Source organism: Fukomys damarensis, unplaced genomic scaffold (genome assembly GCF_012274545.1).
Source record: "Fukomys damarensis isolate Sample0158 unplaced genomic scaffold, DMR_v1.0_HiC HiC_scaffold_14, whole genome shotgun sequence".
In the NCBI taxonomy this organism is placed as follows: domain Eukaryota; kingdom Metazoa; phylum Chordata; class Mammalia; order Rodentia; family Bathyergidae; genus Fukomys; species Fukomys damarensis.
This window is the reverse complement of record NW_022900926.1, coordinates 8,105,947-8,130,477: the sequence shown is the minus strand read 5'-3', so window position 1 is coordinate 8,130,477 and position 24,531 is coordinate 8,105,947. Positions and strand designations below refer to the sequence as shown.

General features: G+C 40.0%; 1 long non-coding RNA gene across 3 annotated transcripts; it reads right to left on the bottom strand.

Moving 5' to 3' along the window:
- Positions 1 to 2,100: 2,100 nt before the first annotated feature.
- Positions 2,101 to 24,490, bottom strand: LOC109118114. Of its 3 annotated transcripts, XR_002025400.2 has the most exons (3): positions 23,843 to 24,490; positions 21,213 to 21,381; positions 2,101 to 2,476 (listed from the first exon to the last, which is right to left on the bottom strand). It is a non-coding gene; the product is annotated as an uncharacterized LOC109118114 (long non-coding RNA). The 3 variants fall into 3 exon arrangements; XR_002025401.2 differs by lacking the exon at positions 2,101 to 2,476 and having other exon boundaries at positions 21,118 to 21,381; positions 23,764 to 24,490; XR_002025399.2 differs by lacking the exon at positions 2,101 to 2,476 and having other exon boundaries at positions 21,118 to 21,381.
- Positions 24,491 to 24,531: the final 41 nt, after the last annotated feature.

The following is a 24,531-nucleotide window of genomic DNA, read 5'->3' as shown; positions in this document are numbered from 1 at the left end:
ACAAAAAACCCAAGGTCCCAATTAATAAATGGGCAAACGAATAAAACACATTTCTCAAAAGAAGTATACATGGCCAAAAGTATGTACAACATTGTTAGCCATTGGGGAAATGCAGATGAAAACTATTGAGAGTTCATCTACCCAAGTAAGAATTGCTACCATAAAGAATAGAACAGATAACAAATGATAGGCAAGGTGTGTGGGTAAAGGAAACTTCCATCCTGCTGGAGGAATGTGAGTTATTACAGTTACTACAGAAATAGGTATGGTGATAAAAACTACCACTTGACCCAACTATACCTGTCTTTGGTATACAACCACAGCAATCAAAGTCACTATAATACAGGGATGCCTGCCTACCCAGGTTTATTACGGTACAATTCATAAGAGCCAAGGCAAGAGACCAGCACAGATAGCCATCAACAGATAAGTGGACAAAAATGTGCTATGTAATCTATGATATCATAGATGATAAATATGATGTATGGAGCACTTAGCCACAGAGAATGAAATTTTATAATTTTCAAGAAAATGGATGGATCTGGAGACCATCATATTGCGCAACATAAGTCCATTGCAGAAAGACAAATGTTGTATGTTCTCCCTTATATGTTGAATCTAAAAATAGTGACAAGAAAGTAGGAGGGGCCAGGGATTCAGCTCAGTGGTGCCACTGCCTGCCTTGCAAGTGGGAGGTCCCAAGTTCAATCCCCAATACAAAAAAAAAAATAAAAAAAGTTTTTATGTGACCAAAGAAAGTAGAAGAGAGACTATTATTAACAAGAAGGGAATAAAAGGGAATGGGAGTGGATACCAGAACAGGAAGTAGAGGGATGGATATGAACGACATTGTACACAAAAACATCTTTAAAAATGTGAAAGTAGAGAAGACAGGGCAGAAGGGATGCTGGAGGGGCAGCTATGAGCAGAGTACGTTACATGCACAAACCAATCTGCCAAATGAAACCAATCTGTACAGCCACATGAAAAATGAGTGGGAAAAAATCTGCCCAAGCATCCCACGCCATTTGTCAAACTAGTTTGAAAATATTTATGGACCAGTTAATGGGCAAGAACAGCCAAGTGATTTTGGAAAAAACAAACAACAACAACAAAAAAAACAGAATAGAAGGATTTTCTCATGTGTGTCATAATGCTTAGTACAAAGCAATTATAACTGAGACTGTATCATATTGACTGGGGACAGTGAAAAACTAAAAGGGACAGAATTCTAAGCCTAGAAACAGTGCCACTCTTAAACAGAAATTTCATATATGATAAATGGCATTTTTTTACTCGGTAATTTAAAAATCAGTCATTCAATAATTGATGTTAAATTATTGTTCAAAGTATGAACAAATACAATTATATTCATACATTATATGAAAGTCACAATCACATTGAAAATGTGATCATCGAAATGTAAGACAGGAAATCATTACACTGCTTTGTGACACAAACAGTAAAGAACATATGAGCTGTTGACTTGTCTAAGAAACACATGAATGAGCCACCTATGGGACGGACCTATCGGCAACATTGATGAGCAGCGGTCCAGCTCCTAGCTGAACCCTCCCTGTGTTTTTCGGGGCCACTGTGGGGAATTACAAAGGCTTTACTTGGCATCTGTACTAGGAAAGCTGTGCTTCCTACAGCAGCTTGGCTTCCAGCCAGTGCCTTGCAGTCTCAGAAGGGAGTTACATTCAAGGCCTCGGGCCCATCTGGCAGATCAGGCTTTGTGCATATTTGCAGTGAAGCACTTTCTTTCCTGGGTTCCTTTCTCTGAGACCTTGGGGTGGAGGCGCTCTGGGTCCTCTGCTGAGATCTCCTGATTGGGGGTAGGACACTTTCTCCACTGTGACTCAACGCCAGGTCCTTTTCTATTTTTACTTCTTCTTCCTCCCCACTCCCTTCTTTTCTCTCTCCCTTGAGCTCCTAAAGCTTCGGGAGACATTTTCTCGGAGGGGAGTTTCCTCAACAGGGACACAACTTCTGTGTGCGTGCTGCCCACTGGGCTCTCCACTGTGCAGGGGCAGAGAGCGCTTCCTCTGCATTTAGTCTCTTGCGTGCACTGAAGGCAGTAAGGAAATAAAGGCCTGACTCAAATTTTTGGCTGATTGCTTTAATGAGCTGCTCTGACACAGACAGTTCAGCCATATCTCTCTCTCCTAGCTCACTTGAGCTAGTTACAATAGCTAGTGATTGACTGTAATTGATAAACGTTTTACTTTTTCCAGTACAAAATATTTTTCAAGTCAATTTAAAAAAATTAGGAAATTGGAAAAGAACATACAAGGCTCACAGAAAGGGAAAGAAGGGTCTGTAAACACGCAAACATTTCTTACAGGTTTCTTAAAGATGTGTTCTAGTCCAGGCAGTGGGCAGAAAGCACAGGGGCGGGGCTGATCCGTCTTTTTTGTTCTCTTCAGATTCTCAGCAGACTGGGTGATGCCAGCATCTTGGCAGGACATATTCTCTAGAAACAATACAATAAATAAAATAATATAGTAATAATTCAAACAAAAAATCAACTACTTAAAATATTAAACTCAGATTTCCTAATATTTTTATTTAAGAAGTAAAAAACCTGCATATGAAAGCTAAAGCTGTGATTCTGTGATTTCCCTATAAAGATACATGTTAGATGCCAAATAAATTTTTTTTTTTGTACCGGGGACTGAATTCAGGACCTTGTGCTTGGGAGACAGGTGGCAGAACCACTTCGCTGAATCCCCAGCTCTATCCTAAATAAATATTAAACAAAATAAATTCAGTCATATAATAACCCTCCTAGTTTAAGCGTCTACAATGGAAATATACTAGGCAGTCTTCATTGTATTACAAAATTTATTCATTTATTCCTATGATGAATTCATCCACAGTCAAAAATTTATAATGATATTACTAAAAATAAGATCAAACTTCCAACAAATTCAGTACCCATTCCTGTTAAAGGACTAGGCACAATGTAATAAACAGGTATTTTATTTACATGTTAATATTTATTCCCACTTTCGGTATTTGCAAAGTACTTGGTCGTAGTCTAGCTGTCTTACCAAGAACTAGAAAAGCTAGATAACAATATAAATACATCAAATAACTACATAGGAGCTAACATGTCACAGGGAGAGGAAATATACCATGGTGAGCTTGACATCATGAGATGTTTTCTTTCCTAGGCATTTGTCAATTTATAAATGGCACAACCTTGTAGAAAACAAGAGCTGCAATGATAATAAACTGAAGTTAGCAGCCCTCGGTCTTATATGCCCACAGAGATGAAACTTAGTCTGAGACTGTAAAGGCACTGAGAGTTAAGAATCCTAGATCATCAAAGAAACTGCAGTTTTCTGGGGTTTTTTTTGTTTTGTTTTTTTTGTTTTTTTTTTTGGTATGGGGGATTGAACTCGGGTCCTTGCGCTTGCAAGGCAGGCCACCGAACTGCTGAGCTAAATCCCCGGCCCAAAACTGCAGTTTTCTAAAAGCATTCACTTATCTATAGTCAGGAGAAGCTAGAAGATTAATAGGTGAAGCTGAAAGAGTCTCATAATCTTCTCATAGGGCTCAGACAGCAAAAACTGGAATCCTGCTTCTAAAGAAAAATGGCCTATGTTTAAAAAATGTATAAATTCCACTTTTGTTCTCTGAGGGATTCAAACCAGGGGTGAAGACCAATGAGAAACAGCTCAGCCATAAGGAGGAGTACCCACTGCCAAACAGCTGCTACCAGTGACAGCTGAAGAAATGTAATATAAATTTCCAAAGCCCCTTCTACCCCACTGCATGTGAAACTATACACCATGTTTGCATAAATTGAGATTACTTTGAGTCCTGTGCATTCAAATCTGTAGCTATTTTTCAATACATGAGAATCTTGTTATTTTTCAGTTTTTTCTCCTTCCTTCTGCCTGTTTTAGGGCTAAAGAAATTACCAACGACAAGGAACAAGTGTCACTCTAATGACCATATTTTGACTTGTGCAATGGAATGAGTGATAAAATTAATGTTATGACGGGATTTGTTTTCTCTTCCAAGAGATCCCGGGGTCTTAGAAAAATCAGTGCTCTGTTCTTCATCAAAAAGCATCAGGGAAATTTATGGTCCTGTACATCACCAGATACTTTCTCTTTCTGTTTAAAAAATAAATCTGTCATGAACCAAGGTATCCCAAAAAACTTTATGTGCTAGAGATGTCAAAATCAGAACTCATCATCTTGGGCTACAAGTGAGTGTTGTCACCTCAACCCTATTGCGAGTGTGTTGTCCCCAGCCCAGGTGAATCCATCTGAATTTCCTTTGTGCTGCACCCACACACTCTGCATGGAGGCTGCAAAACGTCCTTCATGGACAAGAGGAAATGGAAGGCATGTACTTTATTGAAATAAAGCAGAGCACAACTCCTTCCATCTGCTCCAGAGAAGGAAGGAAGAAATGTTTACCCCATAGTCTCAAGCCAGCCAGGGATTCCACAATAAACCATGTCTGCCATCCAGGACAGAGACAGGTCAACTCACAAGTCTCATAAAATGGAAATTAGCATTTGCAATAGTGAAGAATAGATTTCTAAAAAAAATACTGTTTAAATATTTTAGATAAAAAAAAAAACACTGGAAAAGGCTTGCTGATGGCTAAAATGCATGCTCTATGCAACTTGTATTTCCCATTTCCACCTTTGGCCGTTGCTGCATAAACTGCCAGTGTTATTCATGTATCTCAGGCTGTTACTCCTGGCCTTTACTAAATATGGGAAGACCAGAGAAATAGGTCCTTAAAAGAAACTGCTAGGGGGTGTGCAGTTTTGTCTTTCCCTTTCTCCACCTTAACGTGCTTCAGGACTTCACAGAGGAGTGTGTGCAAAGAGCTGGCTTCACTGAATGCTTACGAAGTGAGCTGTAGAACCAACACGTACTTTCTCACACTCTTGGGAAATATTTACCATAGTAAAGAGCCCCCCTAGCATGTCAGCTGAAATTGGTCAGCTGAAATTTTCAGTGTTTCACTGTGACTGTGACTTTTCTTCCTAAACCATGTCACACAATTATTGCACAAGAACATTTTAAAGTTATTTGGGTGTATTCCTCACACGAGTGTATTTCATATCCAAAAGCTATAGCTGGAAGAGACGTGTGTAGACAGAGTCAGAAGTTTTATATCTATTACCTTCACATAAAGACTAAAATTTAATCTGTGTACCCAAAAGTTATTTGTACCCCATGTCTCATAAAGGCACGGGGTGCTGAGGATGTAGCTCTGATTCTCAGTGATGGAAAAAACAAAACAAAACAAAAAAAAAACCAGAAGTTTTCACCTCTCAACACTATCCCCTTGAAGGTCAAGATTCCAACATGGGGATTTGGGTGGACATATTCAAGCACAGCATACCACAGCTTTAGTCTTTCTGATTCAACCAAATACGTTTCTTAGTTTCAATCATTTTTCTAAGTTTGTTGATCTGCACGGTAAGTTTAAATCTTACAATAAATTCCCACTCCTAGACCCGGACTGGCCCTTGAACTCAGTTGAGAACTGACTGCTAACCCACCCGAACAGTCTGTTTGGATGAAATATTTCTCCGTGTAGAAAAAAAAAGCTTGAAGTTTTCTCCAAGTGAGGTGTTGTGATACTGTAGGTAGTAAGACAGGTGATATCTGTGCTGAATGTCAAAATAATTTTGACACGTGATGTCCAGTTTTGAAAACTAGCCCCCCTTTCTCTAGTCCCTCATACACTATCTCCCACTTTCAAATATCCCCTATCGTACTTTTTTGGTAACTTTAACACTAGTCAGAATTTTCCTCTTTCTTTCATCATCTGCTATTACAAGTAAATGACTCACCAGAAAGTCTGACGTCATCATTTCGCAAGCTTCATTTTTGTTTTTGTCTTTTCTGTTTGTTTGGGGGGGGGTGTTTTGGTACCTGGAATTGAACTCGGGATCTTGCACTCGTGAGGCAGGAGGGGGCACTGCTGAGCTAAATCCCCAGCCCAGGAGCTCTGTATTTCCGAGCCATTTAGTCGGTTGTTCCACTTTGAAGTTTCGACATCAAGGCTGATTCGCCGCCATCTAATCTTTTCTTCCTGCTCTAATCTTTCTGTTATTAAAAGTCACTGATCCTCACCGTTTAATTTCTGTTTTCCATACACTTTCTATATTATTTTTCTAAATTAATCATTTTTTGTCTTCTCTTACCTGTTTGGCCTAAACTCGGGCGCACACATTTCAGTGCTATACTCCATCTTAATGTCTTCGAGTCTGTAGATTTACTAACCTTCTACTAACTTACAAATCCATCCAGAAACATTGATAACTCACACTGTCACTTCTTTTCCCCAGGATACACAATGTTGCTAATGGCCCAAGATGGTGCTTTTTGGGTTATTCAGAATTCCTTTAATTTTCGTTTCAATTTCAAAACGTCTTTCATGTGTTCCTTGTTGAATCACAGTCTCCAGAGACCTTAAACCTTTTTGTTTCCTCCTCTCCATTCTCCCAGTTCTACTCTGGCCCTTTGGAAGCTGTCTTGCATTTAATGTCTGTGGTCCCTCACTAATGAACTGAGACTGTTCATGGCCGGAATATCCTCATGGTATACTTCTTCTTCTCTGCCTCTCTTCTCCAGAAGAGAGAAATCAGAATTTTGATAGAGATGAGAAGAGCAAGACAAGTACTTGTTTGTTTGAAGGCCTCCCCAGGACAGCAGGCACCTTCAGTGCACTGCTCAGAGCTATAACTTCCACAAGTATTGAGATTTTTTTTCAACAGCGAATTACTGTACCTTTGTAAGAGAGCTCCCCTCAGACTTTTCTGGGGAGGACAGCAAGCCAAACGTGCCTACATGTTGTTCATCCCTAGTGACAGACTTTAACAATAACACCGGTGTGAGCATGTACCAAGTATTTTATAATAGAAGGTGAATATTAAATTAATTTATTACAGTAAAAGACACATTGCCACGGATCCCTCTCAAAACACCTCCCTCATTTTGAATGAACTTATCCCATCAAATGTGCCGCTTTCCGAAGCAGTTCCGGAAGCCTCCTCTCCGGAGGGATTTTGTGAAGTGTGTGGACAAATATGACTCATGATGCTGCTAAGGGGCAGCCAGTGATCTCGCAGAAACATTACAGTGCGTCTTCATCTGCCTTGCTCACCAGAACTGGAATGGGATGTTTCTGTTCCTTCCCAATTCAGGACACTGAGGCAGCCATAGCAGTGAAACAACCAAAGACACCCAGGAAAGGGAACTTGCAGAACTGCTTCAGAAAGTGGCAAGAAAGATGGGGTAAGCATGCTCTGAAGTATAGGAGAGCGTCTTGAGCAGGGTTACATTCATCATATTCTTCAGTCACACCATATGTGTCCCGGTTGTCAGCATTCCGTTGATGAAATTCATTGACCTGTGCTTTGCACTGATTTCCTGAGTTGCCCATGGGATTAGTTTACTTTGCCCATTAGGGGAGGTTATCTATCAGCATTTCCTTCATTTTCCTGTATCCCCTCTGCTGTGACTTTCAATAAGATGCTTGCAGGCCTGGTTCTGGGGGCGGCAAATAATGACATTAGCAAATGCTACTGTGTAATTCCAGTTCTCATAATTTCTCTTACTATCTTTGACTTTGTTTCGTTTCATCATAAAACACATGTCGTGCCTTTCCCTTCGTGACAAATTGCACAATGACTTCTTCAATTTCCCCACCCTTTATCACTTGGAAAAAAAATTTATATTATATTTATATTATATTTATATTTTATACTCAAGATCTTTCTTTCTTTCTTTACAGGATCTTTCATGGCCACTGTAAGCTCTTTCAGTGGCCTGTTCTGCACTCTGTACAGTGTACTTCTTTTCCTGCCTATAATGCTTTTAATAAATGTAAATCCTCTCCACCTTTTGTGTGTTTCCTATACAAAAAAGATCTTTCATCGTCTACTTTGAATATTAAGATGCAAAGACAGTTAAAAGCGATGCTAGATGTTCCCCCAAAGCCTCATGCTCTGGTGGGTGGGACTTTGGGAGGTAAGTGGATCATGATATTCATCAGTGGATTAGTCCACTGATGAGTTTATAGCCAAATGTAAGGTCGGGAGGGGAAGCCTGGTTGAATGAGGGGAGTCACTAGGGGCTTTTCGGGAAGCATTATTCCTTCCCTCCTCTCTTGAATGCTGTCTGTTTCCCGTCTGCCCTGCTGCGGGATGCTGCTGCTTTGCCTTGTATTCAGTCCACTGTTGAGTGAAAACTCTACAAACTGTAAGCCCAAATAAACCCTTTTATCTTTAAATTGGGCATGAGAAAGATGACTTTATTTAAAATAATCTCAGTGTGGAGACAGGATGGTTAATTGGCATAGGGATTCAGAGTAGGGTAACTATGGTTGACAACAAGTAATTGCATATTTAAAAGTAGCTAGTAGAGAAATTCTGAACATTTCCAACAAAAGAAATAATATATGTCTGTGGAGATATGATGATAACACCTTGTATACATACATTAATGTCACACTATACCCCATAAATAAACTGTTATGGTTAGGACCTGGAATATTCCCCAAAGTCTTGTGTCTGGAAGGTGACTGGATCACGGGGGTGCTATGATCATCATTGATGGGTTAGTTCACTGATGAGTTCACAGCTCAATGTACTGTGAGGAGGTGGGATCCGGTCGGAAGAGGTGGGTCACTGGGAACGGAACTGACAAGCATCTCACTCTCTTGCAAGCTCCTCCCCTCTCTCAGAGCTCCCTGGCCATGACACGGACAGCATTCTTCCACGGCAGGCACTTCTGCCCTGCCATTCTCTTCCTTCGAACCTCATGCACATGGACTAAAACTTCTGAAACGTGAACCAAAATTAACCTCTCCTCCTTTGAGTTGTAGATGTAATTCATTTTGCTCTAGTGATGAGGAGAGTGGTCAAGATATCATTTTCATAGTGCTGGTTTAACAGGCAGGCAGAATGCAAGAGTTGGGTCAGGAAGTCTTTCACACTTCAGAAGGCTTAGCAGAACAGTGTGCCTCTGAGAGGGCAGTTCGTGAAACTGTGAGAGTAAAACTGAAAGCGCAGTGGAGACCCAAGAAAGGAGAATCAAAAGACAGAAGACACCAGCTGAGCAGGGCTGCAAGCAGTGAGCAAGGCCTCTCCAAGAGAGGGATCGTGAGAGCTCCAACCAGCCATGCTGTAGGGGTGGGCCACCAAAGCCCTTGGGATTTACAGTCCACCACCTGCCCTGGGTGTTGGACATGGAACTATAGGATTTACTCTTTGCCTTGCTGGATTTTGATCTTGTGTTGGTTTAATTTCTTTCTATCTACCTATTTCTAACTTTGGAATGGGAATGTTTACTCTGTGCCATTATTTGTTGGAAGTGTTTAACTTTGTTTTTTTATTTTTGCAGGGGATCACAGCTTAGGATTTGCCTTGAGTCTCAGAGAAGAGTTTGGACCTGAACAACTCCACAATGCTGGAACTATTATAATTTTGTTAACTCTTACAGATGGACTAATAGTATTTTGCATAATGCCCTCACTTAATTTCTGTTCTTTTTGTTCTTAATCATTTTTATTTTTTCTTTCTAACTTTATTAAAGTTGATCTCACAAAAGTAAAACAAAATTAACAGTTCTGCTGTTAAATGACAACAGGAAGCCCAGTTTATAGGGAAAGAAGCACAATTGTTTAAAAAATTTTAAAGCCACAAGCACTTAAAAAATATAAAGTGGCATAAAAGCATATAATAAATAAATGTTTATTCAAGAAAATCTACTAAACTCTAGTAAGAAAGAAGAGATTTTGAGGTATTTGAATCACAACTTGTTTCCTCACTCTCACTGCTCAGTATCAGCAGAGTTTCATTCTAGACAGGTGTAGCCACACATATAGATTCCCTGTTTCCCTAGGTGTCTGGCCAAGGGCCAGGATACCAGAATTTATCATACATGCCAGATATCTTTTACAAAGACTAAATTCTAGGTGATTGCACAAGAGGTCAGAGGCTACTCTTTTTTATTCCACTCTTACCTAGTGCAGAGGTGTGTTGGGCTGAGAAGATTGATTTCTTAATTGTTCTCACTCCAGCTCACCAGTAGGGTAAAGGTTCCACATCAGAGAGGTAAGCCAAAAGGAACAGAGGCTAACAACTCTCCCAGGAACTCTTATTGTAAAGGAGGATTGGGATTCATAGGGAAATCCTCACAATCACCCCATGACTAAGAGACATTTTTCTCACAAAGAGAGACAGGCTTTTAGAGTAGAAAGATCTGAATTTCCCCGTCACGGAACTGACTTACATGAAACAGAGCATGAGGAAATTCAAGTTCCTAGGTACTCTTAAGAAAAAAAATACAGAGGACTGGGGATTTAGCTCAGTGGTTCCACTGCCTGCCTTGAAGGTACAAGGTCCCAAATTCTATCCCTGGTACCAAAAACAACATCAACAAACAAAAAACAACAGAGATGCCTGTAGGCAGTGAAAACAACATAGCACAAAGTTGAATAGCTCCTTTACCAAATAGGTGAAAAGAAAGAGTTGTTGAAGAAAATCACTTTCTGAGTTGGGGCAATCTTCAAACTACCTCTAAAATGATGATCAAATTGAATTGCATTAAATGGTGGAACAATTTATGTATAATAGCATTGTAAAAAATAATACAGCAGCCAGTGAGCAATTCAAGAAGACTAAAGCCAGAGTATGGTCAAGGAAAGAAAACAGTTAAAGGTAGCCCTGATAAAACCACTCCCATCCAGGTGAATGTTGCCATACTCATAATAATTTTCAGAGAATAATTTATTCTCTAAAAAGCTACATGAAAACTTCCCATTCAACCAGCAACTAAACAAACAGGCAAACAACACATACCATACAGTAGCTGAAAATGATATTCACAGTTGCCTTAATAAATTATCTAACTCTTCCATTTTTTTAAAGTGAGAAATCCCAAGGAACGGGAATGGTTGGCCCACACACAAGTTAACAAGAATGACAAGAAAATCAGGCACCAAAACTTTCCTTTCAGGGCTCCAGATGTTGACCATAGCAGAGAGACTTTAAAGCAGCTATGATAAATGAGTGCAAAGAACTAAATGAAGCCATGCTTAAATAATTATGTGATGACAATGTTTGTCAGAGACAGAATATCAAAAGAGAAAAATTGTTTAAAAAGAATCGAGTGGAAATGCTGCAGTTGAAAGTATTGAGACCAGAAAATTATGGGAAAATGGCAGAGCGGTAAGCAAAAAAAAATTCAGCCTCTCTGAGGGTTGGAATCCAGACACTAGAAAATAACACATTGAGAGAAGGAGGAGGATGAGGAGCAAGGGGAAGGGGTAGAAGAGGAAGAAGAGGAGGAAGGGGAAGAGGGAAAAGGAAGAAGGAAGAGGAGGAGGAGGAGGATACCTGGGAATTAGAAAGGATCTGACAGGAAAATTAAAATCTATAGGAGTAGGAATAATCTGCACTTTCTCCATGAGAAAGGAATCTGCAGAGACAAAGTGAAAGCAGGGGACTCCAGAGGGCTTCAGGGAGAACCACAGCAGTGGAGTATACCAGAGGATGCTGGGAGCTGCAATGACTGGTGAGTGACTCCAGCCCAAGTGCCTGTCATGGCCGCTGAAGAGGGTGCTTGGTAGGACTCCATTCCGGGGAAGGGTTGACTGAACTCAGGACTCAGCAGCCGCGGGACAGCTTCCATTCAGGGTTCCCAGTGTTACGTTCCCACAGTGACTGGGTGAGGGACAGCCGTGGTCAGGAAGCCACAAAATGTCTGGCAAGAGACCCCCTGAAGAGTTTAAATTAAAGGATACAGGCCCTACTTCCCAGAAACAAGCCAGGCTTGGCCTGAATTGCTGTGGATCTGAAAGTCTCAGAATTGGGACCCTTGGCCTAATTCTACTGCCTACTGCTGCAGTAGATCTAGGGTCTGACTTCTATATCTACTACTGTGAGCAGGGAAATGTCTTGACTTGAACACAGTCACAAAATTGAAGATCCCAAAAGAAAAACGCACATTTGAAATCACAGAGAAATTTAGTTTTCTAGTTTTTTGTTTTTTTGTGTGTGTATATGCATTGATTTTAGGTGTTTTTGTTGTGTTTTGATTTTTCCTTTTTCTTTCTTTTCTTCCTTTCTTCTTCACCCTTCACTGGGACTTGAGGAATTTTCCTTTGTCTTCTTTGTTTCTTATGGCTTTTTTTTTTTTTTTTTTTTACTTTTTTCTTTTTTTCCTCATACCTTTTAATTTTTCTCTCTTCAAATTTTCTGTCTTTTTATGTTCTATATAATTTCTTTTCTCTTCTATCGCTAGTCAGTTTTTCCCCTCCTTCTGCTTAATCTATAAACATCCTTCTATTTCCTAATAAAATCCTTTGTACTACTTCTCTTTTTTCCTTCTAGTATCATGTAGTTTAAGGTTTAAAATTTTCCCTCTTGCCCTCTCCCATTCCCAAGCCTGTAAATAGTATAAGTCTGTAAAATTACTATTGAATCCTTTCATACCACTAGTGAAGATAAAGCTGTTGCAGTTAGGACATACTAGCTATACGTCAAGACCTGGTCTGTCTTAATGTTTACACCATAGTTGTGGCTTTCTTCTCTAGGGTTAAGGGTGGATTAATTTATTCCTTTGGCAAGTTAACATACAGTTTATCTTGGTGGATACTATTGTAGTTGATTTGCTTGATATCAACAGGTTTGCCTAACTGTCACTACCATACTAGCTATACATCAAGACCTGGTCTGTCTTAATGTTTACACCATAGTTGTGGCTTTCTTTTCTAGGATTAAGGGTGGATTAATTCATTCCTTTGGCAAGTTAACATACAGTTATCTTGGTGGATACTATTGTAGTTGATTTGCTTGATATCAACAGGTTTGCCTAACTGTCACTATTATCTGTGAAACATCACTTAGATTACCATTGTGACATTAACAATACTAGAGCACATTCCCAGAGGACCTGGTTACTGGAATAAACACACTGTATCCCCCCTCCCAAATGAGCCAAGGTGGTTGGATCTTGGGCCTGTAGCAAAGAATTATAGTTAGACATGGGTCATACCCACTTTCATAAAACAAATACTAATGGACATGAAAAATCAGATAAACACCAGTACAACTGTAATAGAGGAGCTCAATACCCCACTCTTACAAATGGACAGGTCAACTACACAAAAAATCAACAAAGAAATATCAGAGTTGAACTGAACCTTTGAACAAATGGGCCTTATAGCTATCTACAAAGTGTTCCATAGAAATCGATGGAATACACATTCTTCTCAGTAGCACATGCAACTTTCTCCAAAATAAACCATATATATGTCCACAAAGCATGCTTAAGTAAATTCAAAACAGTCAAAATTACTCCACGCTTATAATCAGATCATAATGCACTAAAACTAAATATCAGTGGCAACCAAGACTATAATCACACTCTTGTGTTAAGAGATACTGACTTGCTTGCTACTTTCTAGAGGACAAGAGCTGAAATTGGATGGCCAGCCCTTAGTAGTACATGGTGGCTCTGCAGTGCAGACCTACAGCTTTGGTTGCCTCCGGGGTAGATGAGAAGATATACATTAGGGTACCCGTAGGGTCTGGGTGCTGGGTAAAAGCCACAGAACAACCAGTCAACCTCTCAGTCTTGTGGCACTGATGAAACAGCTTAGCTTTTCACTGGTATGATCATCTGGCCTCTACATTTATTCCCCAAATAAGACTTAAAGTTTTAATGGGACACATTAAATCTCATACTAACAGTACACAAAAAGCCCTAAATAACTCTATAGAGGATATTTCATTACTAAATACAAAAGTAAAAATGATGAGAAGAGCCATTCTGCCAAATCAGATAGCCCTAGATATCCTACCAACTGATAGTGCAGACCTACAGCTTTGGTTGCCTCCAGGGTAGATGAGAAGATATACATTAGGGTACCTGTAGGGTCTGGGTGCTGGGTAAAAGCCACAGAACAACCAGTCAACCTCCCAGTCTTGTGGCACTGATGAAACAGCTTAGCTTTTCACTGGTATGATCATCTGGCCTCTACATTTATTCCCCAAATAAGACTTAAAGTTTTAATGGGACACATTAAATCTCATACTAACAGTACACAAAAAGCCCTAAATAACTCTATAGAGGATATTTCATTACTAAATACAAAAGTAAAAATGATGAGAAGAGCCATTCTGCCAAATCAGATAGCCCTAGATATCCTACCAACTGCACAAGGTGTAAACTGTGCCATTATGAAAACACAATGGTGTGTGTCCATTCCTGACAACTCATACCTATGCCCTCTGCATTGCAAGAGCTACTTCCACAGGTTGTTGCAGTGTCAGGCTCTGCTGTTCATGTCACTGGCTGGTTAGTGTGCTGGTTCTCTAAAGCAATCTAGTGGGAGAAAGTTCACATCTTTCCAGCTATGACATTACATGTTGCACAATAGAGTATTATTGTGGGCTAATGTCTCACATGCCCTTGCCCTCTTCTTCAGACTACCAAAAATGATGGATCTTCAAAGGACAGAGCATGATATCCCTGTGTATACTCTAGATGACTTGTCTATGAGGATGAGACTGTGGGGTCCTCGGCAAGGCAGGGTCAATCCCCTCCTCAGCCTGAAGCAGTTACGTGAAGTTGGAGTCGGAGGCATTCTGCACCCACTTAAGAATAAGGGACTGGAGGGGGGCTGAGATAGGAAGATGAAAACTGCGTTAAAAAAAAGACAAAGAAATTGAGATTTTTCAAAGTATACTTAACTGCAGCTTCAAGACACAAAAGTTACTCGAGTCTTTTTTTTCTTCCAGGAAATTTAACAACAACAAAAACCTAAAGGTCTTAAAGACAATAAGCTTATGGATCTGTCCTTTTCAACTGTAGATTGGGCTCCCACACCACCAAAGGAAGCAGCATTACTGGTGAGCAGCAGATCTCAAGCCCAAATACATGGGGATGGTTCGCATGGTAATCTAACAGACAGTAAGAATGTGCATCCTAGATCACCCATCTCGGAGACATTTCCTTAAAATACTCAGGTCATCGGGTGTCTCATTTCTCTGAGTGCCCACACTTCACTCTTGAGTGCATCCTAAAATCTCTAAGAAATGCTTCTCATGGGAGTCAGCAAACCTATGTATGAACTCATTCTGCAAGGGTGGCATTGCTTCCTTATTTCCAGTCGTCACGACCCTCAGACCCAGCCGTGAGATGGTATCATTCTGTAATGAGCTACATGTTCTGTTGTGTTGTAAGTTGCTCACAACACTCCTTCGAGTGAAACATTTCAACTAGAGCAGGTGTATTCTAAAAATGAAATTGCTTAGACAAGAAGATTCAAAATGTAAAACACAGGGATGATGTTAGACTCATCATGTTTAAAATAACAGTGCTTCTTAAATAATGATCTGTTCCTGGTAAAATTTACAAGGGAACTAACTTAAGAGAGGTTCTATTTTTGTGAGGACATTTCTTCTGTTCTGTATTGTCTTTTGTTCAATTTGAATTGTTTAAAAATTAAGTAGTATTATCAAGTTGAAGTTTGTTTCAGCATCTGTTTAAAGTTTTATTTCATAATTCTAGTTAAATAAACCACATTATATATGACATGCCTTATTTTTCAGAAGGTAATTATTCTGGTGTAATATAGTCAGTCGTGATTATTGTTGTAAAAATAGTTTTATTAAATTGATATTTTGTTCATTGTTTATGATCACTTAAACAGCAGAAGCCATGCTATTGTTAGTAAATAAGCCTCAGTCTTATTATTTTAATTTTTTTTCTTAGCTGGTAACATAGACATTAATTCTTGTACTATTTATTCAACATTTTTGCAGTTCTGTGTACCTAGAAAAAAATCTAAACTTGTTACTAAACTGTAATTTTTGGTACTGGCATAAGAAAATGATACTTTTTCATAAAAAATAATTCACATTGGCTTACAGAAAAAGGAGAAAACTTTGTTTCACAACAAATTAATCGGATTTCTTTAATTAATTTCGTCACTATTTTCTTAGTTCACATTTCCTATACAGACTGTGTTTGCTTTGCTCTTAGTTCCTTTGTTTGTCTGTTTTGGTTTTCTATTTTTATTTTGTTTTTAGACAGGCTCTCACTATGGAGTCCAGGATGGTCCTAAACTCACTATGGAGTCCAGGCTGGCCTCAAACTTCTGCCTGCTCCTGCCTCAGCCCTCTGAACGTTCGACTTACAGCCATGTGGCACCATGCCCAGCTGCTTTAGTCTTCGTTTGTCTTGCATTTGCTTATAAGCTTTTAATTATTGTTTGTCAAGGTTCTAACATTTTTGTTAGAACTTTTAACTACAGAATAGATGAGATTAGATTTGACAATGGATTCTAAATAAATTTAGCTTAAGAGCCAGTCTTTCTAAATCTCTGATATTGCTCAATATGGCAAGAATTTTTTTCATGACACTGACCCCCATGCCCTCAGGAAGTTGGGCTTGAGCTCATATGACTACAGCTGGGAAAAGCTACTTTGGCCACGAGGGACACAATGCTTAGGCAATGCCTTCATAAAATTTGTAACAGAATGCTGGAGAAAATTGTATGTCCAGATTGTTTCCTTTTCTCTCCTTCACCTCCCTACTGTTTTTAAAAAGTTAAATGGTTCTTTGCACTTCAGAAGGAAAACTCCTTAAAAGCTCGTTGCAGATTAGAAAACAGCACATGTGCAGATCAAATGTTAATTTTAAAATATTAGTAAGGTCCTATCACAGGAGATCAAAGGTAAGTAAGTACACACATTCTTTGCTCAGAATGAGGAGATACTTGAGGTGGAATATTATTCATTGTCTCGCAGCATATGACATAAGTGCCACTTGCTCTAATCTGCCTGGAAGTGGGGCTGGAAACCCGCAAGCTTATCCAATGTGATGCTGTGTATGGCAGTGGGTGAGAACCTCATAAACGAAGCCACAGTTCAATAAAAGTATATGTTCATGTGTACACACAAAGCAAACATACTTAAAAGGGTGCAGTCTCAAGCCCTAGATCAGAGTAGACATGGAATTTTACTTCATTTTTCTTTGGTTTCACTTTAGTCCCTAGTCTCTCAGTTTTGCATGCACTGGGGGGAGGCTTTAATTTCACATTCTAAGGACTGCTCCTCTTTGCCCTAGTGTTGCTTCAATATTCTGAGGTTTTTGCATAATTGTGCAAAGGTGAATTAGGTAAGTTCATAATTCACACACTGGATCGCATGCCCTCTTCCCATCTTCATGATGTGCTGGTTCCCCACTTCACTTAGGGTGTGGAAAATGGAGCACACATTTCTGGTTGCCAATTTGTGTATGTCTTTATAGTCAGCCCTGTGGTCCTTTCTCAGTGTCTCTAAGAAAGGTCTCACTCAGACATTCTACTCTCTCTGCCCAGGTAAATTTCTCTCAAGTTTGGTAATGAAGCCCAGTATGATTTGGATCTTAAATGTCCCCCAAAGGCCTATGAGCTACAGCTGTGACCTCTAGTTTTCAGTGCTCCTTGAAGGAGGTGGGCCCTCCAGGATCTGGAGCTCAGTGATTGAGAGCAGGGTCACCGGAAGCATGCTCTGAAAGGGGTTGTTGGGAACTGGATCCTTCATCTCTGGCTGCCTCCCACCATGAGCTAGCACTATCATATTCTGCTACCCAAGCAACATATTGCAGCCAAGCAATTATGGATGAAAACCCCTGAAACCACGGCTGAGATAAATCTGTTATCCTTACACACTCTCTTCAGTATATTGCTGCAGCAAAGCAAAACTGACAAACATGCCTAGGAACATCTGGTGTTTGCCCCCAAAACTTCCCTCTTCTGTATTGGTATGGTTTATATCTAAGTGTCCCCCAAATCCTCATGGGCTTTTAGGGGGCGATTGGATCATGGGCATGTGATACTCATTGGTGGATTAATAGGTAAATGTGATGTTGGGAGGTGAAGCCAGGTAGAGGAGTTGGGTTCCTGGGGTGTGATCCGGGAGAGTCTCTCCTTTTTTCCTCTCCTGGTCTTCTCTGCTTCTCTCTGCCACACCATGAACTGTTTCTCCTCTCTCATTCCCCTCTTCCATGCCACCCTGCGATGGACTATGACCCTGACTATGGCCTGAAACCTCTACAGACTGTAAGCCTCAATAAATCTTTGCACCTTAGAGTTGTAGGTGTCAGGTATTACGTCTCAGACTGAGAGAGTGACTAAGACAGTGATTTACCATACTTTTAGTTTCTCAAGATTCACTCTCCTGGAAAGCAAAAGTTTCACAATCTATTTCAGATTTCCTTCCCTCCATATCACACCTGTAAGGCAAAGCTATGCATTTGAGTGGAAGGAAAATGTCTTTAAATATATGGCTTAACAGTTTGAAAATACTATTTCTTCAGATAAAATAGAACATTACTCATTAAGTAGGAGCCCTAGCTGGGTGTGGGGGTGCACGCCTGTCATCCTAGCACTCTGTCCTGCCAGCCTGGGTGGACAACGTAGGAAGTTTGTGAGACTCTGGTCAAAAATAATCATCATCATAAACTTTAAGATTTAAAAAGGCCTACATGCAGTGGTTTAAATTCCTCTAAAATATAAAGACTTTCAGACTGGATTAAGCAAAATATTACTTACAAGAGAAACACCTAATATGAGAATATTAACAAACTATTACATACCAATTTAAAATATTTCAAGAGGGAGAAATACTTGGCAATACTTTGTTTTGCTAAATTTTATACAGAGTTCTATACATGTATGTATGTATGATATAAACATTGATAGAGACAGAATATTTTAACCCATATTTTAAAAGTACTCTTGAGTATTAGTGCTCACTTATGTGTGATTGAATTAAGGAAATTTTTTAAACCTTTATGTATAGGCACGGAAGCATTAAATTTGTAAACAGAAGGTTTTTTTTGTTTTGTTTTTTAACATGTTCTCATTAGCCTGCACCACTGGCGGTACATGCATGAATGGTCCAGCAGGCAGCTCGTACCTCTCTGGCGGTAGGTAACACAAGTGGTAGTGTTAAGCATGGGACAGCCATGCACGTACCACTGATGGTTCAAGCTACCTGGCAGCGAGACCTATGAATTACAGCCCCATGGTGAATGTGTTAAAGGCAGCAGATAATTACAGGTTCTTTTCTTTTAAATATAGCTACGAGATAGTACCAAGGGCTGTCTTTTACTATATAAAAAGAAAAGGCTAAAGGGAGATAGGATGCGGGGATAAGACATATACAAGAAAGTAGAAAAACCACAAAGTAATGAGAATTTTAACCTCATGGTGCATTTAGTATTTGATTAAAATATATACCTTTACTCTTTGTGAGTGTGTGTGTATAGTTAAACAGATTGGTGATAGTCCAATCTTCCTATTTTTTTGTGAAACAGGAAGAAAATGTCTAAAGGAGTAGGGCAAGTGGGAGGGGTAGGGGAAAGGAAAGAAAGGAAAAGAAAAATATGAGAAAAGGAAAAAATATGGAAACAAAGTCTTTGTAAATAGGGAATGGTGGAGGGGGTGAAGGGAGGACAGGGGAATGGTGAAAAAAATAAGACCCAAGATATGTCATGAAAAGGTACAATGATGAATGTAACTGTACTATACACTAAAATGTACCAATAAACTTAATGGGGTGGGGCGAGTAATTAATTTAATATAGGAAAGAAAATGTTGTGTGTCATGACTGAAAGTCACTTTGAGCCAATCTCTCAAGAGCAGATACTGACAAGCCCTGACTGCAGGCTGGGAGTGCAGCTCACCAGTAGGTACGTGAGTCGCTCAGGCTTTTCCCCAGCACAGTAGAAAAATAAAGTAAAACAAGATTCCTGGGTGGAGAGCAGGATATAGAGGAGAGGGGGAAAGTGGTTTAACAGGGAGTCAAGGAAGAGAGGGACAGAATATATATAATTGGATCGGTATTTTATGAAAACTCATATAATTAAAAAACAGCCATGCAGTATTTGTAGATTGATCTAGGAGTCAGAGTTATTAGGCATTGTTGACTTGTTAACACTATGGTTGCTAACTTTTACTTTGTGGGTTAGAACAAAGGAACTTCCAGTGAAAGGTGCTTTCACGCTAAAGCATGTGTGCAGGTTCACTGAAATGCTACACTCATAGATGAACAATCAGAATGCAACTGGAAGAAAACAGGATATGTTTCAGGGTAGCAAATGTTTGTTCTGACTCTAAGATGTGGGAGTAAGGACAAGATGGCTTGGTTCAGCCTTTGCAGCCCCATACCTATCTTTTCAGAATATTTAAATATCCTTTCTGTGCTTTACTCTCAAAATCTTTTACAATTTAGCAGGTCTAATCATTAATGCACACATGTGTATGAGGAGGAATGCATAACAGGAAATTTTTAAAAGTGTCATCACTTTAGGCCACTAATACTGCTGAATATCCTTACTCCAGTTAAACTCGGAAAGCTGTGCACTATTTAAACAGGCACTATTTAAACAGGGGTGGGAAAAAAAGAAAGGCTGTTTTTTTTTCTGTTGGTATCAGTACTGAAAATGTGTCTTCTTTTTTTGCCACCGTCCCTGAATTTTTACCAGCGGCAGAGCTTTATCCTCATCTAAATTACTAATGTACTTTGAGTCTGTTTTGATAGTTTTTCATCTCTTCTTAAACATTTTTCTTAACTTATTGGTAAATTATTTGATAACAGGCAATTAATAAAATACTTGGAAAAAAGACAAGAGATGAGGTGTTATCATCCCCACACTGGTATTTTTTTAAAAAGAGCATCAGGAGGTACACACACACACAAGAACTGTGGGAGCCCCGCCATGGCCCTCCAGGCATTTGACATTCAGGAGGAAACTTCTTCACCTCTACACTCAAGGCACTGATACAATCTGTAACATTCTAGGACTCTGCTTGTTAAACTTGTTGCTGCAATGGGAGAAACTCAGAGACAGCCATAGATCTGATGTTCTTTGTAAAGAGTCAGAAAATCCGGTCTTTGCATAAAAGACACAAATAGTTGCTTGGTGCTTCCTGTGGATGTGAACCTATAAAAGGAGCTGTTTCTGTGAAATAAATCAGACTTCTCTTGGTCTCCACTCAGGCTTGAGTGTTCTTTCCTTTCTCAATCCTCACTCCCCAACTCAGGCATGTTCGTGTTGTGACGGCTGGGCCGCCACAAAGCACAAAGGTTACAAAGGCTGTTTCTACTAGCCACAGCTGCCAAGCTTGGAAGTCTGCACTACAATATAATGGTGTATACATACATTAGTCCCTTTCTGCTGCTGGAACAAAATACTTGGCACGAACACCATAAAGGATGAAGGCTTGTGGCTCGTAGTTTCATAGTTTTCATGCTCAGGTTGGTTGGGTCCAAGGCATAAACTTCACAGCTTGATGGTATGGTGGACTGCTTGCTGCTCACATCACGGTGGCCTGGAAGCAAGTGACAGCAGGAAGAGACAGAGGAGATACAGGTAATCCTCGTCTAATGACTGAGTTTTGGTCTCACAACTAGGTCATTAAATGTGTTGGTCACTAAAGGAATTATATAAATGGTCAAAGGAAACTCCAGCCTGATGACTTTGCTTTTATTTGCCTAACTCTTAGGTACAGTACTGGAATGTACAACAGAACATAAAACTACAGTCCTGTACTCTACAGTACAGTCAGCAAACATTACAGTACTATATAAACAAGGTGTATGGACCAAAAAGACATTTAGACTGTATAAGCAAGATGTACAGAACTGTACAAAAAAGGACGGGTAGTAACAGTCATTAAACAGGTGGGTCTTTAAACAAGGAATGTCTGTATTCTTCGAAGGCACAACCCCAGAGACCCAGCTATTCCACCTAGACTCTACTTCCTAACAGTTCAACCAACCATGAACTCAGTGTGTTAACCTATGGATGGGTTAGCACCCTAAGGACCCAACTGCCTTCAGAATGCACCGCTTCTGAAGTCATGTGACTTTAGGAGACATTTTAAAGTTAAACCATAACAATAAACTTAAGATGCAAACAATACATCTAGTCACCCCATCATTTTGAAACTAAGAAATTATTCTTTGCAATGACTATCCAAGTATAATGATTAAAATATTTCACAGTAAATTGGAATGACTTCTTCCTAACAGTACTACAAAGTAGGTGTCCACTTCTGTGTCATATGCAGTGCTGCCAAATTCCATCCCACTAGGAATATACTTATTTGTTGTGTAACAAGCTACCTGTCTAGTGACTGCTTGGACTTAAGACCCAGGTACACTGTTCAGCCTTACGATTCATCTTTTTTTTTGTACAATTTTGTACATCTTCTTTATAAAGTCTAAATGCCTTTTTTGTACAGTATACCTTTAAACAATACTGTAACTTCTACTGTCCAGTACAGTATGACTTTATATTTTGTTATATTCCAGTACTGCATGTAAAAGTTATACAAATAAAAGCAAAGTCATTAGGTTGGGTTTCCTTTAACCATTTGTTGTTCTGAATATTGTAATGTACATACTGAATTCAATTCCTCATTTAGTGACCAATTTCACAGGAAAAGAACTTGGCCATGAATTCCCACATTCTATTGTATTTAGGCACATTCACTAAGAATGCTGTACAAACACCACATTCATAAAAAGACAAATGTCTTCAAATATGTATTATTTCTATAATGTCTAATACTGGGGAAAATTAAGCTTTTTGGATATTGAGGCAAAACAAGCATGGCATTGCTTGTTTTGCTTCAAGAGCCAAAAAAATAACATGATTTGCTTGTTTTGATACAGAAAGGAGTGATTTGGCACAGGTCTTACTGAGACCTGTTGCCAAAGGGACAGAAAAAAAATTTTTTGTTTTTGCACTTCTAAGGGTGAGTAGCTTCCAACAGTACTTCAGGTGATAAAGCATTCATTTGGAGGGATGGAACTCGATGTACTTATTCAAACCTTATCTGTAGACTCCTGGGAACAGGAGGACTCCATCCAAATCCCTGCACTCTGTGTCCTGACCCAACTCCAGCATGCTTCCAGCAGGACAAGGCCACGCGCCCAGCATGACCCCACCACCCTTGGAACGGCTGCCTGAGCAACATTGTCTTAACCAACTGATGAAAGGCTCTTAAACTCCCTCGGACCAGTTATTAGGATAGGTTTATGTGTCTCTTGAAACTGAGAACTTCAAGGACCTAGGAGCCATACTTTTTAAAATTAAGTTTATTGGTCCATTTTAGGCATACAAGAGTTCCTCCATTCATCATTGGGATCTTGTACCTTTACATGACGTATCTTGGTTATTTTTTCCCTATTGCCCAGCCCTCCCTTCACCCTCCTTCCCTGTTTACAGACATTGTTTCCATTTTTTCGTATTTTTTCTTTTCCCTTACCTTTCCCCTACCCCTACCTTCCCTACTACTTTAGACCTTGTCTTCCTATTTTACATTATCAATTATACATATTGATCCTTATTTACACTTTTAGTTTTTCACACCAGAGAAATTATTCGGTACTTACACATGTGTAACTAAATTCACTTAAGAGTATGGCCTCAATGTGTATCCACTTAGCTATAAATCTCTCTAGTTTCTCGTTCTTTATGACTGAGTAGCAATCTGTTTTATAAATAAAACCACATCTTCTTATGGGGAGCCATACTTCTGAACCATAATCAGGAAGACCCTGCTCTGTCTTCCAGTTTCTGAAGCAGAACAAAAACACTGCTGGACTCATCACATTCAAACTGACCCCCCCCCCTTTTCACTTCTCAGAGGACTGAGCACCTACATTTCTCCTTCTAGCCACCTCCTTTAAAAAAAACAAGTTACCTCTGCAGGAGTCGGAATAAATTGGGCTCTTTTCCCCTACTGTCGGGAGTTACTGGATAAGATGTTTACACCGCCTCACCTCAGGGCCAGTTGTATTCACGGTTGACAGCAGCTCCCCAAAAATCTAATCTCAGTTCCCTCGTCAAGAAGATTCCAATCCTGATGCAAACCACCTTTCTTTTCAGCTGTCTTCAGAGCTTTTAGTCACACAAAATTCATACTGGCCCAGAATTTTTAGCTCCCTGGGCTTTATAAAGATCACATCAAATTCAGGACATATACGGAATACTGCACTTAGAAAAATCACAAAATACCCATCCTCCCCTCGATAACGCTGATACTGAAAAAGGGTTTATTTAGAAACAAACACTACCGGCTACCCTTCCTCTCTTCCCGGGTTCACAGCAGAACAGGGAAAGATTCCTCGGTGTAAACCCGAGAGAGCAGGGGGTCGTCACGTAAGGGGCGGAGCTTCCGGCCCGGGAGAGGGCACGCGCGAGCCGAAGGGCCGGAGGGGGCGGAGCCAGGCCCGGGCCGGTGCGGCAATCGGAAGGCGGAAGTGGGTGCGGGGCAACGGAAGAGGGTCTCCGGGAAGCGGAAGACACTTCTGGGGTCCACGGCTCGGCATTCTCGAAGACTGTGCGATACAGTTGGTTCTTAGGGACGGGGTCCTGGAAATGTCGCTGTGGGGTGGTTGCTAACGTCTTTGCAAACGAATTCCGAGCGCAAAGCCCCCTGTCCGTGCCGCGGGCAGCGGAAGACACTTCT